The sequence below is a fragment of the Panthera tigris genome, chromosome D2 (genome assembly GCF_018350195.1).
Source record: "Panthera tigris isolate Pti1 chromosome D2, P.tigris_Pti1_mat1.1, whole genome shotgun sequence".
NCBI classification, from domain to species: Eukaryota; Metazoa; Chordata; class Mammalia; order Carnivora; family Felidae; genus Panthera; species Panthera tigris.
Genome location: NC_056670.1, coordinates 63,943,185 through 63,956,470, shown reverse-complemented (window position 1 = coordinate 63,956,470; position 13,286 = coordinate 63,943,185). Strand labels below are relative to the sequence as shown.

The 13,286-nt window shown below is 39.5% G+C and overlaps 1 protein-coding gene across 5 annotated transcripts in view; it reads left to right on the top strand.

Annotated features, from left to right (window-relative positions):
* The window catches only part of SORCS1 (sortilin related VPS10 domain containing receptor 1), a 501,774-nt gene that overhangs the window by 334,318 nt on the left and 154,170 nt on the right, over window positions 1-13,286 (top strand). The gene's annotated exons all lie outside the window — the stretch shown is intronic.

The window sequence follows — 13,286 nt, the reverse complement described above, 5'->3', positions numbered from 1 at the left end:
AAAGTAGTCGATGGCAATTAAAAAATAATTATGGAACATAAGACCTTATTCTTATGTCATCGCGGCGGTCCTGTTAGTACGACCATAACTAACATGAATATGAACTGTCCTCCACGGAGCTCATATTGTTTTTAAAACAGATTTACAGATTTACACGTATACATAGCAGCTTAAAAAACACATCTTAGTACAATATTGCCCTTAAAAGAGTAGGTGTCCTTTTTATTTCCTAACTGTGATAGCAGTCTTGTTCTTCGCTACGTCAGGAATCAATTACCCTGGGAGGCAGGACAACCTGGAGATTAAGGGGCCCAGAGATACTGAGGTAGGAGTTCCAGCTTTACCATTTAGTCTGTAAGGGATCCCGGGGAAGTTACTCCTGGTTGTCTCAGGCTTTTCCTCTCTGAAGTGGAAATAATTACTACCTGCTTCATTAGATGAGATGTTTCTTATGAGCTGGTTACATACCTGGCACCTAAGAATTGTACCAAGTGCCCACTGACTAATCGTAATGATATTCTTAATAGAGGCTGACCTTCGACATCTATTAGTTTTATTCTCCCCCCAGCCCCCACCATGCTGGCTTCATTCTCAGGTTGGTTCTCCCACTTGTGGTAGTGACAGACATTATCAGCTCTACTCTACATTCTAACAGTTCAGAAGCCCTATCAAATGAGCCTACCTCTTTCCTCACATTTCTAGGGATCAGATCTGTGTGATTAAGGCTATACAAGGCAGTACATTACTCATGTAGGTCAGGGAACTGAAACAGGAGATGGGGTTGAGTCCCAGGCAAACTGCATGGTTCAAAGTTAGGGGAGATAGGATTGCTAAAAAGGAGGAAAACAGGATTCTGTTATAAAAGGCAAGAAGAGATTTTTATGAGAGACAAAATAGAGATGGGAGAACTGAGTATCAGCTAGATAAAGTTCCGTAACAGGGATTTGTATACAGTCACCAAAATGATCTGGACGCCTGATAAAGATCCTTATAACAAGACTGTGAGGTAGGGATTCTTGTCCTCATTTTGATGAAATAGAAAGACGATGTATTTTATCCAACATAATATATATAATACATAATACAGCCAAGTTTTGAAACTTGGTCCGTCTAGGCCTATGGCCCTTGCTTACAGTAGTAAAAATCGGTCCTGTATTTAACACTTATCTCTGACCTGCTTCCTTCAATAATAGCAGTTTAATAGTTTATTAGGCAAGAGCCAAGGTTTTGCTTTGACATTGAACAAGGACACAGAGTTGGAAGATCACTGGTACCCAAATGCCTTGAATAGAGTGAAGTTCCTGCCAAAAATTCACTAATAGTAGTTGCTGAATGTGGCCTTGTTGGGATCTGATTCAACTTTTGAACAAAGCATTGGAAGGCAGTTTTCATTATAAGCTACTCAGCAATCTATTATCTATGCAAAAGACAAGGCAATCTTAGGGCTGTTTCGCTTAATTAAAAATAGGTTCAGACTTATCTTATTGATTATGTTGTTCTGACATATAGGGGGCTGGCTGGAAGCAGGGACAGCTGAATGGTGATTACATATTTTCTGTGACTAATTCACGCACAGAAAATTAAAAGTTGACTCAACAATGAGCCTTTGTATTCTGGAATGCCAGCCTTGTTTCAGTTATGTCCCTCAGGGGACACATGACAGCTGTATTGTACAGCACAGAGACACAGGAATACTCACAAGTCTATACTCAGTGCTTTTGAGCATGTATACACATTGTCATTCATTCCCATGTGCCAGTCAATAAGAATGACTCCCCATTCCATGTCTTTGGCAACAAGTCCCATTTATTGAGCACTTACTATGTGCCAAGCCCTATGCTTAGTGCCTTGCACACATTGTTTCAGTCAGTCCTCAAATCAATGATCAGAAATAATTTAGTCATCAAAACTTTTTCAAGATACGTGATAGAAAAATGCAACCTGTTTTAAGGGAAAAAAAGTTTTTGATTTTTTTTGTTTGTTTTTGGGTTTTTTTTTTTTTTTTAAGAGATATGGGGTCATGGATCTAGAAAGTCTAAAGGTCCAACTGTATTTAGACTCCACTGATTCAGAGGCTCCTTAAGTTGATCAGATCTTGACATTTCAGCTCCACCCTCCCGGATGTTAGTTTCACTCTCAGGCAGGCTTTCTTCCTGGCAATCTCTGGCAGCTAACATTTTCCCGGATTTACTCCAGTGGAAGAGAAAATACCTCCTTGCTTGGCGGTCCCACAGAAGTCCCGGGATTAAATTTCATAGTCCTTGATGAGGTAGCATGCTTACATCTAGACCCCGGGGGTAGAGTCAATTCCAGTAAACCACATGGACAGAAAGTAAGGAATGATGATACCCCTGAAAGACTCAGTAACTTTTACCAAAGAAAGTGAGGTTAATGGGATGCTATCAGCAAGAGGTTTGCATTGCTGGTAAGTGTTTTAATTCCCATTTTTGGATGAGAAATAAATGAGACGATAAATAAGAAAACAAAATCCCAGAGAGATTAAATAATCCTGACTCGTGTTATGTGTTAATAAGTTATGGTGACACAATTTAAACCCAGATCCGACTGGCTAAAAAGGCTGTGTTGTGTAAACACGCTCTGTTCCCTGGCTGGAACACCAGCTTTCCTTGAAGCTTTTCTGAGGACCCTGCTCCACAAAGCTTTCTTCTCACTCACAGCTGTAAGGTTAGCAGGCATTTCCTTTTGACCTCATACCCTTTGGGCCTGATGTCCAGTGGTTAGAGTCACATTTGTCTATATACCTGGCCTGTTTTTCCCATCCAGAGTTCCCTCATCCAACCTCGGGCATGAGACACAGATGCATAAACTTGGGCTGGTGTTATATGGCTATGCCAGAAAACACTTCAGCGCTTAAAATAATCTCTCTGTGATTCTGACTCATATCACTAACACTCATCCCCGAGTCTTTATTGAATATTGCTGCTGGGCCAATGCGAGGAATTTTTTTTTTTTTACCCTTGTTGTTGTTTGGTAGTTTGTTTTTTATACCACCAGGCCACCATGACCTTTCTTCTTCCTCCTTCAGATATGCTGGCCACTCAGCATGGCATCTCCGAGATTTCTAAGCCATTCACAACAAAGGGGCATAGAGGATGTGGCATGAATTGGCTGTGACTCTTTTCTCTTTCCCCAGATGGGTTTAATGGATTCCTCTGCACTCTTCTTTCCCCGTGTCTTGCAAAGTGGAAATGGATTGGGGCCTAATCATATTACAAAAATAAAATAAATAGAATAAAATAAACTAGTAAAGTAAAAAGTAAAACTCTGTCTTATCATAATAGCTAGAAAATTGGGTGTACTTTATTAGTAAGGGAGTATGGCTACTTTTTGAAGATACTCTGCCTCATCCTTCACCCAAAGCTCTGAAGTGGGTCTTCGTTTGCCAGGAACTTCTAAATAAACACCATCATTAGCTTTCGATTTTATGCCGAGGTGGAGGTGGAACATCTCACGGTTCAGAATCGGATTTTGATTTTTAGGCGTCTGTATTTCTGTGTATCCTGTAACCCAGCCTTAGCATTTTTGAGCCATATTCCCCTCTGTTCTCTTACTCAGTTCCTTTTATATGTTGATTTTCCAATCCGCATCACTCCCTCCATGAAGTTACACCTGCCCACTTTCTTTTCTATTCCCATTACTCTGGCTCATTAGGAATGGTGAAAAAGCCCCCCTCTCCTGATAGCATACTAATGCCTAAGGAATCTTGTAGGCATTTCCCTGATCAAGCATTTGCCTTGTTCCTCATTGCTTACAACATAAAATTAAAAAGAGTAAGAACATAACTAGATTCTTGCCAACCTGAGTTTGAATGCACATTTTTCTGACCTCCCCTCCCCATCCTCCCAATTCTGTGTGCTAAATTCCAGAAGGCCAGATAAATAACTCTAAGCACTGGTTAGTCTATGGACCAGTTTATCCCTCTTATCTCTCTGGCTTTATAAATATGCCTACCTGGGGGATAAACTGTCCTTATTATCATTATTATTATTTTTAGCAGTGACTACTTTTTAGCACTTACTATGTGTTAGGACAGTTTTGATCTTTGAATACAAAAATAACGGATGAGGATTTTTGTCATTATTAGGATCACAATGTTGGATCTTTATGGCCTTACACTGATGCCTGCCTTTACTCTCTGAACCTTCTTCGATACGTGCTTCTTGTTTTTCTAGGCAAGAAGAATCTCTTTCTTTGAATGTAAATGTGGTTAATGTGAATTTAAATATGTCACAAATAAAATGCAGTGCATCATAAAATGTGTTGTGCTGCAAATCTGTCTATGTGATTGTTGGAAGGAACACAGGCTTGGAGTCAGCACATCAAGCTTCAGATGCCTGCCTTGCTTTTTTACTGATTGAGCAATCCTGAGAAACTGCTTCACCTGCCTGAGCTTCAGTTTCCTTCTCCCAAGGCTTATTTTGGGAATTAAAAAGGGCATACGATAATTATTATTAAGTAACTTAGCACTTAGTAGGTTTTGCATATCTGTCTTTTTATTTCCTCATTTCCCTCTCCTGCTAATGGATAATTTCTTAAGGACCAAGACTGTCTTTAACATGTTTCCACCTATTTTATGTAGGGCAATAAATGGAACAGCAGAACTTGGTGTGCATACACGCGCGCGTGCACACACACACACACACGGTACTGACTTCATCAAATGCACACATATATGTATATGCACTACATGAACCCGCAGATACATCCAGATTGAAACGCATCTTGCATGGACTCCATTTGTTAAGTCAAGGAGCCATAAAAGACGCCTGGGTGGCTCAGTCAGTTAAGCATCCGATTCTTGGTTTTGGCTCAGGTCATGATCTCACAGTTCATGAACTCAAACCCTACGTTGGGCTCTGCACTGTCAGTACAGAACCTGCTTGAGATTCTCTCTCTGCCTCTTCCCCGCTTGTGCCCTCTCTTTCTCTCCCAAAATAAATAAATAAACTTAAAAAAATGAAAAAGTTAGACTTCTAAGCTGTCTGCGTACATATTGAAGGGAGAAGAATTCTAGGTCAGTAAAAGGAACACTTTTCTATGTGGTAGGCTGCTTATTAGCCTAATAGGCTGTCCTAGGGGATAATGAGATCTGTGTAAGCACGGATGAGGTGACCGCACCCTGGACTGCCCTCATGGGGAGTTCTGCCCCAGACTGCCCAAACTGACAGATCCTTGATACACTTCTGAGTATGGGCTCAGGAGAAGAACCCCAGACCGCCCTTTCTTTGGAGTATTGACTTCATTGTCTCTTCTCTTACACTTTCCCCCTTCCTCCTTCCTCCCAGACAATCTTTTCTGGTCCTGAGCCCCCTACCAAACTACCGTCTGAGCTGAATCATGCCTGTGGTTTGAGTCAGGAGCAGGGAGAAGAGGCAGGAAGTCATTCCTGAGATCCCATCCCCAGAGCTACACTGGGGCATTTCTGGTACCTGTGCTGTGAGTGCTAGATAAGAGGATTTTCATTTTTCTTGAGAGGCCTGATGCTTTATCTTTTTTTTTTTTCCTTCCTTCTGTTAATGATCTCCACATGAGTGCCATTTTCTAATCCTCTTACACTTTCCTCCACTTTGTAATCTCCCCGTGTGATTAGCAAGTTTCCCTCCACATTAAGTTAAATTCGCCCTGCTGCTGCATGTGAGCCCATCACTTTTCTCATGGTCTTCATTCACTAATGGCCATCATTGATCCCCGTCCTCCTTATCTTGATGATTTCCTGTCTCCATGGGCTGCAGCTCCTCCATCTCTGAGCGGCTGAGACTCCATCACTTCTCCAGATTCCCACTAAGAACTATTATGATAGCAGAGTGCAAGAGCGAGGGGAACATCCTCATTATTATGGCTTCCTAATTTAGAACAATATTAAAAGAAACTGACTTATGCTCTAGTGATCAGACTTCACTTAGTCTTCAAGTTCAAGAGCCTCTGGGTTTATGCTGTGTCTGTGTATGTGGTTTCTCTTGCTCATTCATTCATATGTCACTTTTGTGTGTTGTCTTCAGTCAATAAGAGGTTGTGTTTAGCGGCGCCTGGGTGGCTCAGTCGGTTAAGCGTCTGACTTCGGCTCGGGTCATGATCTCACAGCTCGTGGGTTCGAGCCCCCGTGTCGGGCTCTGTGCTGACAGCTCAGAGCCTGGAGCCTGCTTTAGATTCTGTGTCTCCCTCTCTCTCTGCCCCTCCCCCACTCATGCTTTGTCTCTCTCTGTCTCTCAAAAATGAATAAACATTAAAAAAAAAAAAAAGATGGTGTTTACGGTTTGCAGTTGAGAGCTCTGGAGTCAGAATGACTTTGCTAGAATCCTGTTCTCAAGGGGGTGTGACAATGAGCTGTTTAATTAAGCCTTATAGTCTTCATCTATGTATCAGTCATCATTGTAGGGTTGTATATACTTATCAGGATAAAAATGAGAACTCAGGTTAAACTCTAGATACATATAATACATGATGAGTAAATATGAACTATCATCTAAAAGCGGAATAAGGAAGAGTTGGGCATTAGTTTCTGGAATGTGGCAATCTCATTTTGACATCCAATTTCACAATTTATATTTTCATTGGGATTTTTTTTTTAATTTAAATGTTAGCTAACGTATAGTGCAATATTGGTTTCAGGAGTAGAATTCAGTGATTCATCACTTACATACATCACCCAGTGCTCATCACAAGTGCCTTCCTTAATACCCATTACCCATCTAGCCCGCCCACCCCTACCTCCCTCCATCAATCCTCAGTTTGTTCTCTATCTTAAGAGTCTCTTATGGCTTGTTTCCCGGTCTCTTATCCCCCCACCTTTCCCATATTTTCATTGTTTTTTGTTTCTTAAATTCCACATATGAGTGAATCCTATGATATGTGTCTTTCTCTGATAGACTTCTTTAGCTTAGCATAATACATTCTAGCTTCATCCATGTCATTGCAAATGGCAAGATTTCATTCTTTGGATGACTGAGTAATATTCCAGTGTGTGTGTGTGTGTGTGTGTGTGTGTGTGTGTGTGTATACACATACACATCACATCTTCTTTATCCATTCATCGGTTGATGGACATTTAGGCTGTCTCCATACTTCGGCTATTGTTGATAATGCTTGTATAAACATTGGCATGTATGTACCCCTTTGAATCTATTTTTTTTTATCCTTTCGGTAAATACCTAAGATTGCAATTGCTGGATCATAGGGTAGTTCTATTTTTAGTTTTTTTAGGAAACTCCATACTGTTCTCCAGAGTGGCTGCACCAGTTTGCATTCCCATCTACACTGCAAGAGGGTTCCCCTTTCTCCACGTCCTTGCCAACACCTATTGTTTCTTGTGTTGTTAATTTTAGCCTTCTTACTTGTGTGAGGTGGTATCTCATCATGGTTTTGGTTTGAATTTCCTTGATGATGAGTTGTGTTGAGCATACCTTCATGTGTCTGTTAGCCATCTGGATGTCTTCTTTGGAAAAGTGTCTATTCATGTCCTCTGTCCATTTCGTCACTGGATTATTTCTTTTTTTCTAGTGTTGAGTTTGTAAGTTCTTTATAGATTTTGTATTCTAACCTTTAATCCGATATGTCATTTGCAAATATCTTCTCCCATTCTATAGGCTGCCTTTTAGGTTTGTTGATTGTTTCCTTAGCTATGCAGAAGCTTTTTATTTTGATGAAGTCCCAATCTTTCATGTTTGTTTTTGTTTCTCTTGTCTTCAGTGATGTATCTAGTAATAAGTTGCTCAGGTTGATGTCAAAGAGGTAGTTGCCTGTGTTCTCCTCTAGGATTTTGATGTTTCCTGTCTCACATTTAGGTCTTTCATCCATTTTGAATTTATTTTTGTGTATGGTGTTGTTCTTCCACTTGTTGCCATCCAGTTTTTCCCATTACCATTTGTTGAAGAAACTGTCTTTTTTCCATTGGATATTCTTTTCTGCTTTGTCAAAGGTGACTTGATTATAAAGTTGTGGGTCCATTTCTAGGTTTTCTCTTCTGTCCCATTGATCTATGTGTCTGTTTTTGTGCCAGCACTATACTGTCTTGATGACTACAGCTTTATAATATAGCTTGAAATCCAGAATTGTGATAGCTCCATTTTGGTTTTTATTTTTCAGGATTGCTTTGGCTATTTGGGGTCTTTTGTGATTCCATACAAATTTTAGGATTTTTTTGTTCTAGCTCTGCAAAAAATGCTGGTGGTAGTTTAGCAAGGATTGCATTAAACGTGTAGATTGTTTTGGGTAGTATAGACATTTTAACAATGTTTGTTCTTGTAATCCGTGAGCATGGAATACTTTTTCATTTCTTTGTGTCCTCTTCAATTTCTTTCATAAGTGTTCTATAGTTTTCAAGTACAGGTCTTTTACCTCTTTAGTTAGGTTTATTCCTAGGCATCTTATTGTTTTGGGTGCAATTGCAAATGGGATCGATTCCTTGATTTCTTTTTCTGCTGTTTCGCTATTGGTGTATAGAAATCCAACAGATTTCTGCACGTTAATTTAATGTCCTGTGACTTTAGTGAATTCATGTATTTTTCTGACAATTTTGGTGAAGTCTTTTGGGTTTTCTGTGTAGATATCATGTCATCTGCAACTAGTGAAAGTTTGACTTCTTCCTTGCCAATTTGGATGCCTTTTATTTATTTGCTGTCTAACTGCTGAGGCTAAGACTTCCAGGACCATGTTAATAATGGTGAGAGTGGACATCTTTTTCTTGTTCCTGATCATAGGGGAAAGGCTCTCAGCTTTTCCTCATTGAGGATGATATTAGCTGTGGGTCTTTCATATATGGCCTTTATGATGTTGAAGTATGTTCCATCTATACCTGCTTTGTTGAGGATGTTTATCAAGAATGCATGCTGTATTTTGTCAAATGCTTTTTCTCCCTCCATTGACAGAATCATAAGGTTCCTATCCTTTATTTTATTAATGTGGGGTATCGCGTTGATTGATTTGTGAATTCAGTGGGAATTTTTAATGCAGATATGTATTTTACTTTCCTGTTGCCCCGGAATCAGGAACAATGGATAGAAAATCAGTTTAGTGTTTAATTTTATAGCTTCTCAATTACTTAGAAACCCTTGTTACTCGGTTCATTTAATTTATATCAATTGAGTGAGTAATTTTTAGATCTAACTCCTGGCCGTGAACTTAGAGGAAACACAGTTGCTGTCCTGGAGGAGTTTGCAGCTGCTGAGTTGGGACTGTAGCATGACCCCCTCTGGGAGTTGAAAACCAGCATCTGGCTTGGGGCCTGAGGGCGCGAGGTTGGCAATCTGGAAGAATAGCTGGACATAGAACTTGGGAAGGGAAGGGCAAGGACAGACCAGACCATAACTTGCCAGCAATTTTTTGCTGTCTGTTGGCACCTTGAACCAAAACGACCTTCAGAGTGAAATGGCTACTGCTTCCCTGCTGTCTTCTGCATCTCATATGTACTTCCTTTTGGTCAGTTCTAATCTGAAATTATAGAGACTGTGGAAAATATGGTTGTAGATTGGGCAAGTTGATCCAATACAAAATCACCACAGTCTACCCCTTGAGAACTTGGTACCTGGCACATTTGTAAAACCATATATAATCTCCAAGTAAAAACAAAAACATAATTATGCTTCACCTGACAGTGATGTGATTGTCCCCCATATAACATAAAACATGATAAATGCCTCCCCAAAAAGATGAGAAAAAATTGCATATTCCACATTGTTTTCAGGTAATATTCCTCTTTTAACTGAGTCATGCTTCTCCTTTTTGTATTCTGTAACCAAAATACCAAGAAGTAAGGTCAGCCACTATTATCTCATGTTAAAACATTGAGAAATGGGAAGAGGAGAAGGAAAAAATAAAACACACACACAAATATGTATTCATATTAAGTTATGATGGAGGGTGTTCCTGGGGAATGGTTTTTAAGGAAAGGGACTTGTCTATTGATAGGCCAAAGATGAGAAGAAATTGACCAAAGAGCTAATGGAGTGAAATGCCTAGAACACTGCCTGGAGCGTACCATATCTCGTCAACTCTAAAATCCCATTGAATGATGATACCTTTATTTTATGTATTGTCAAAAAAAACATGCCAGTTAAACATTATCATTTATTTTTCTAATGTTTATTTATTTCTCAGAGGGGGGTTTATTATTTCTCAGAGCAGAGAGAGTGGGAGACACAGAATCTGAAGTAGGCTCCAGGCTCTGAGCTGTCAGCAGAGTCTGATGTAGGGCTCAAACCCACGAACCACGAGATCACGACCTGAGTGGAAGTCAGACACTTAACTGACTGAGCCACCCAGGTGCCCCTAAACATTATCATTTCAATGGTTATAAGATACCAATGAATTTAAGAGATGTTAAATTTTTTTCTAAAAAGTGAGCATTTTGGAATTGATAAAGTAGATGCTCAATAAGTATTTATCAAATATGTGAAAATTAAAGAATGAATATGGGGATGAGGCAGCCACAGATACCTACTTTTCAAATCGAAGGTTAGATAATGTTGTCTTAATAGGTAACTAATAAGATGTGGGATGGTAAATCCTAAACAGAATGGTAGAGAAGATCTATGAACTGGCTTGTTTGACATGGTAGGAAAGAAAGGCAGAGTGGACAGAAGAAGATCCTTAAACCAATTCTTTGACCAGGGAGTCCGTGTAGATGACCAGCCCCGATGTGTTTATGAATGTATTCAGAATGTTACCAGGATTTTTTGAGAACTTTGAAGCTATCACATATGACCTCCTATGAATTGAAGGAATCCCTTCCACACAATATTAGATAAATGGGTAAAAACAGCCTTTTGGATTGAGAATGAACTTTTTCTGTCTGTCAGGATCTCTCTTTCTCTACAGAGAATAACCAGAGGAAATGGACCTGTCCCACTGTTTTTTATCGTTTGGCTCTGGCACTTAAAACATCAACATCTCTAAACAAAGCAATTCCATAATTTAGAGAAAGCTGTCAAGGTTTTCACAGGCATGGCAAGATGTGCCCTGGGGTGGAGGACAGAACCTGCTGCAGCATTTATGAAATTTATGGTAAAGGGTTTTCCATGAGTGCCTGAAGTTTAAGGCAGATAAATACCAGAAGACAAATTCTACCAATAATTGAATTACAAAGCCATTATCATGTGCTGAACAGAGCAATTTTATGACTCTATTGTGACAAGATGAAACTTGTTAGAATATTTATGTGCCTGGGAGAGCTTCTGCATCACTAACCCAGAGAACAAACTGGCTCTTCCAGAATGTGCCTCCTATGGGCAGTTAGTTAGCCTTCCTGTATTCGGAAGCCAAGGAAGACAAGGTGCCTGAGAGAGAGGAACCCAAAGCAGGCACAGTGTACAGGCACATCAGCCGGAGCTTCACATCCACCCTCACACTTCAACAGTTCCTGGGCCAACAGATTTATGTTTTCAGCTGCAGTCAGACTCCTCCCACAGTAATCAGGGCAGCTCTAGAACCAGAAAAAACTCTGGCTGTCCACATGCATTTCTACTTCTAAATAAAGGAAGAGTAAGAACATCTCAGTAATAAGAGCCACTTTTCCAGTCGTATCATTTTTTTAATAGTATAACTTTATTTTTTGTGATTATTGAAATCTATGAATCATAAATTTACACTAGTTGGAATGCTACAGTAGTTTACCCACTTTAGGTGATAGAATGACCTGACCCATCCATTCCATGTGACGCCAACGATTTAGAAAGGGCAGATCACTTTCCTATTTATAGTAGTTTTCTTCTAAGCGAGTACATCTTGGGAGATTTGGGTATAGTTTCCCCCCTAACTTTTTATTTCAAAGTAATTTTAGCATTAAAGAATTGCGAAGATAGAATGGAGAGTTCCCATATCATCTTCAGTCAGCTTCTCTTAAGTTAACATGTTTTATGACCATGGAGTAGTATTTACAAAGAAGAGATTAACATTGGTAAAAGGCTGTCAACTTAACTGGAGATTTGGTTTGGATTCACCCAAATTTTTTACATTAAAAAAATGTCCTTTTTTCCCAAAATCCCACATGGCACTTATTTGTCATATCTTTTAGTCTCTTTCAATCTATGGCAGGTCCTCAGACTTTCCTGGTCTTTGATGACCTAGGCAGTTTTGAAGAGTGCTAGTCAGATATTTTTTAGAATGTACATGAAATCAGGTAGTCTGATATTTTCTCATGATTACAGGGTTATAGATTATTTGGAAGAATATCACAGAAATGATGTCCCCTTCTCATGGCATCATATCAAACAATATAGTATATCAATATGTCTTATTACCAGTGATGTTAACCTTGATCACTTAAGGTAGGGTTTGCCAGGTTTTTCCACTGCAGAATTACTGTTTTTCCTGTTCCATACTCTATTTGTTAAAAGCGAGTTACTAAATCCAGTGCATTCTCAAGGGAAAGAGAATTAAGCTCCAACTCTTGGCAAGAAGAGTATCAAAAATTTTGTGAACATATGTTAAAAACACCAAAATAATTAATAAATATTTTGGGAAAGATTCTTTGAGGCTATGCATTTTGCCCACTAATTCTAGTATTCCTCAGTGGATCTTGCCTGTAACAGTTATTTCTGTGGTATTCTGATGGTAATTTCCTACTTTGATCATTTCTTATTATCAGTATTAATTAGAATTCCCCTATAAGGAATAATTGTCCCATCTTGATCATTTATCTATTTATACCATTGGTTAGTGACCAGAAAAGATGGTGAATAAGCCCATCTTATTGGTGTTGTTGTTTCTTTAGATATCTCTGTGCCCTTGTTCTGGGCTAGTTGGAACACAATCCCATTAGACACTAATATGCCATTAAGGTGCCACTTGCTAATTAAAGGCAAGATCACTCTGTCTAATAGAATCATTTTTAAAGGGATATTTTAGGGTCCGACCTGGGATGAAGATCTCAGAAGGAAATGGATTTTCCTAGTGACACAACTCCTTTATTGGTCCTGGAGGAGGGGATTCCCCTCCACGGTTCTGGGCTTCCCCCAGTTTGTTCAGTTGGGCATCTCACAACATCTTCATCATCGGGAGGGTGACTTGGAGGTACTCATCATCATCAACACACACACACACACACACACACACACACACACACACACACACACTTCTTCCTTTCCCCATCTTCTTTGTCTTCATCAAAGAAAAAGCAAGATTTTCTGCTTCACACCAAAACCCAAACTTCTATAAAAGAGTACTGACCTTTGTTGTTCAATAGTGATTTTAATTACCAAAACAAAGGTACCTGGTTGGCTCAGTCTGTAGCGCATGTGACTCATAATCTCAGGATTGTGAGTTTGAGCCCC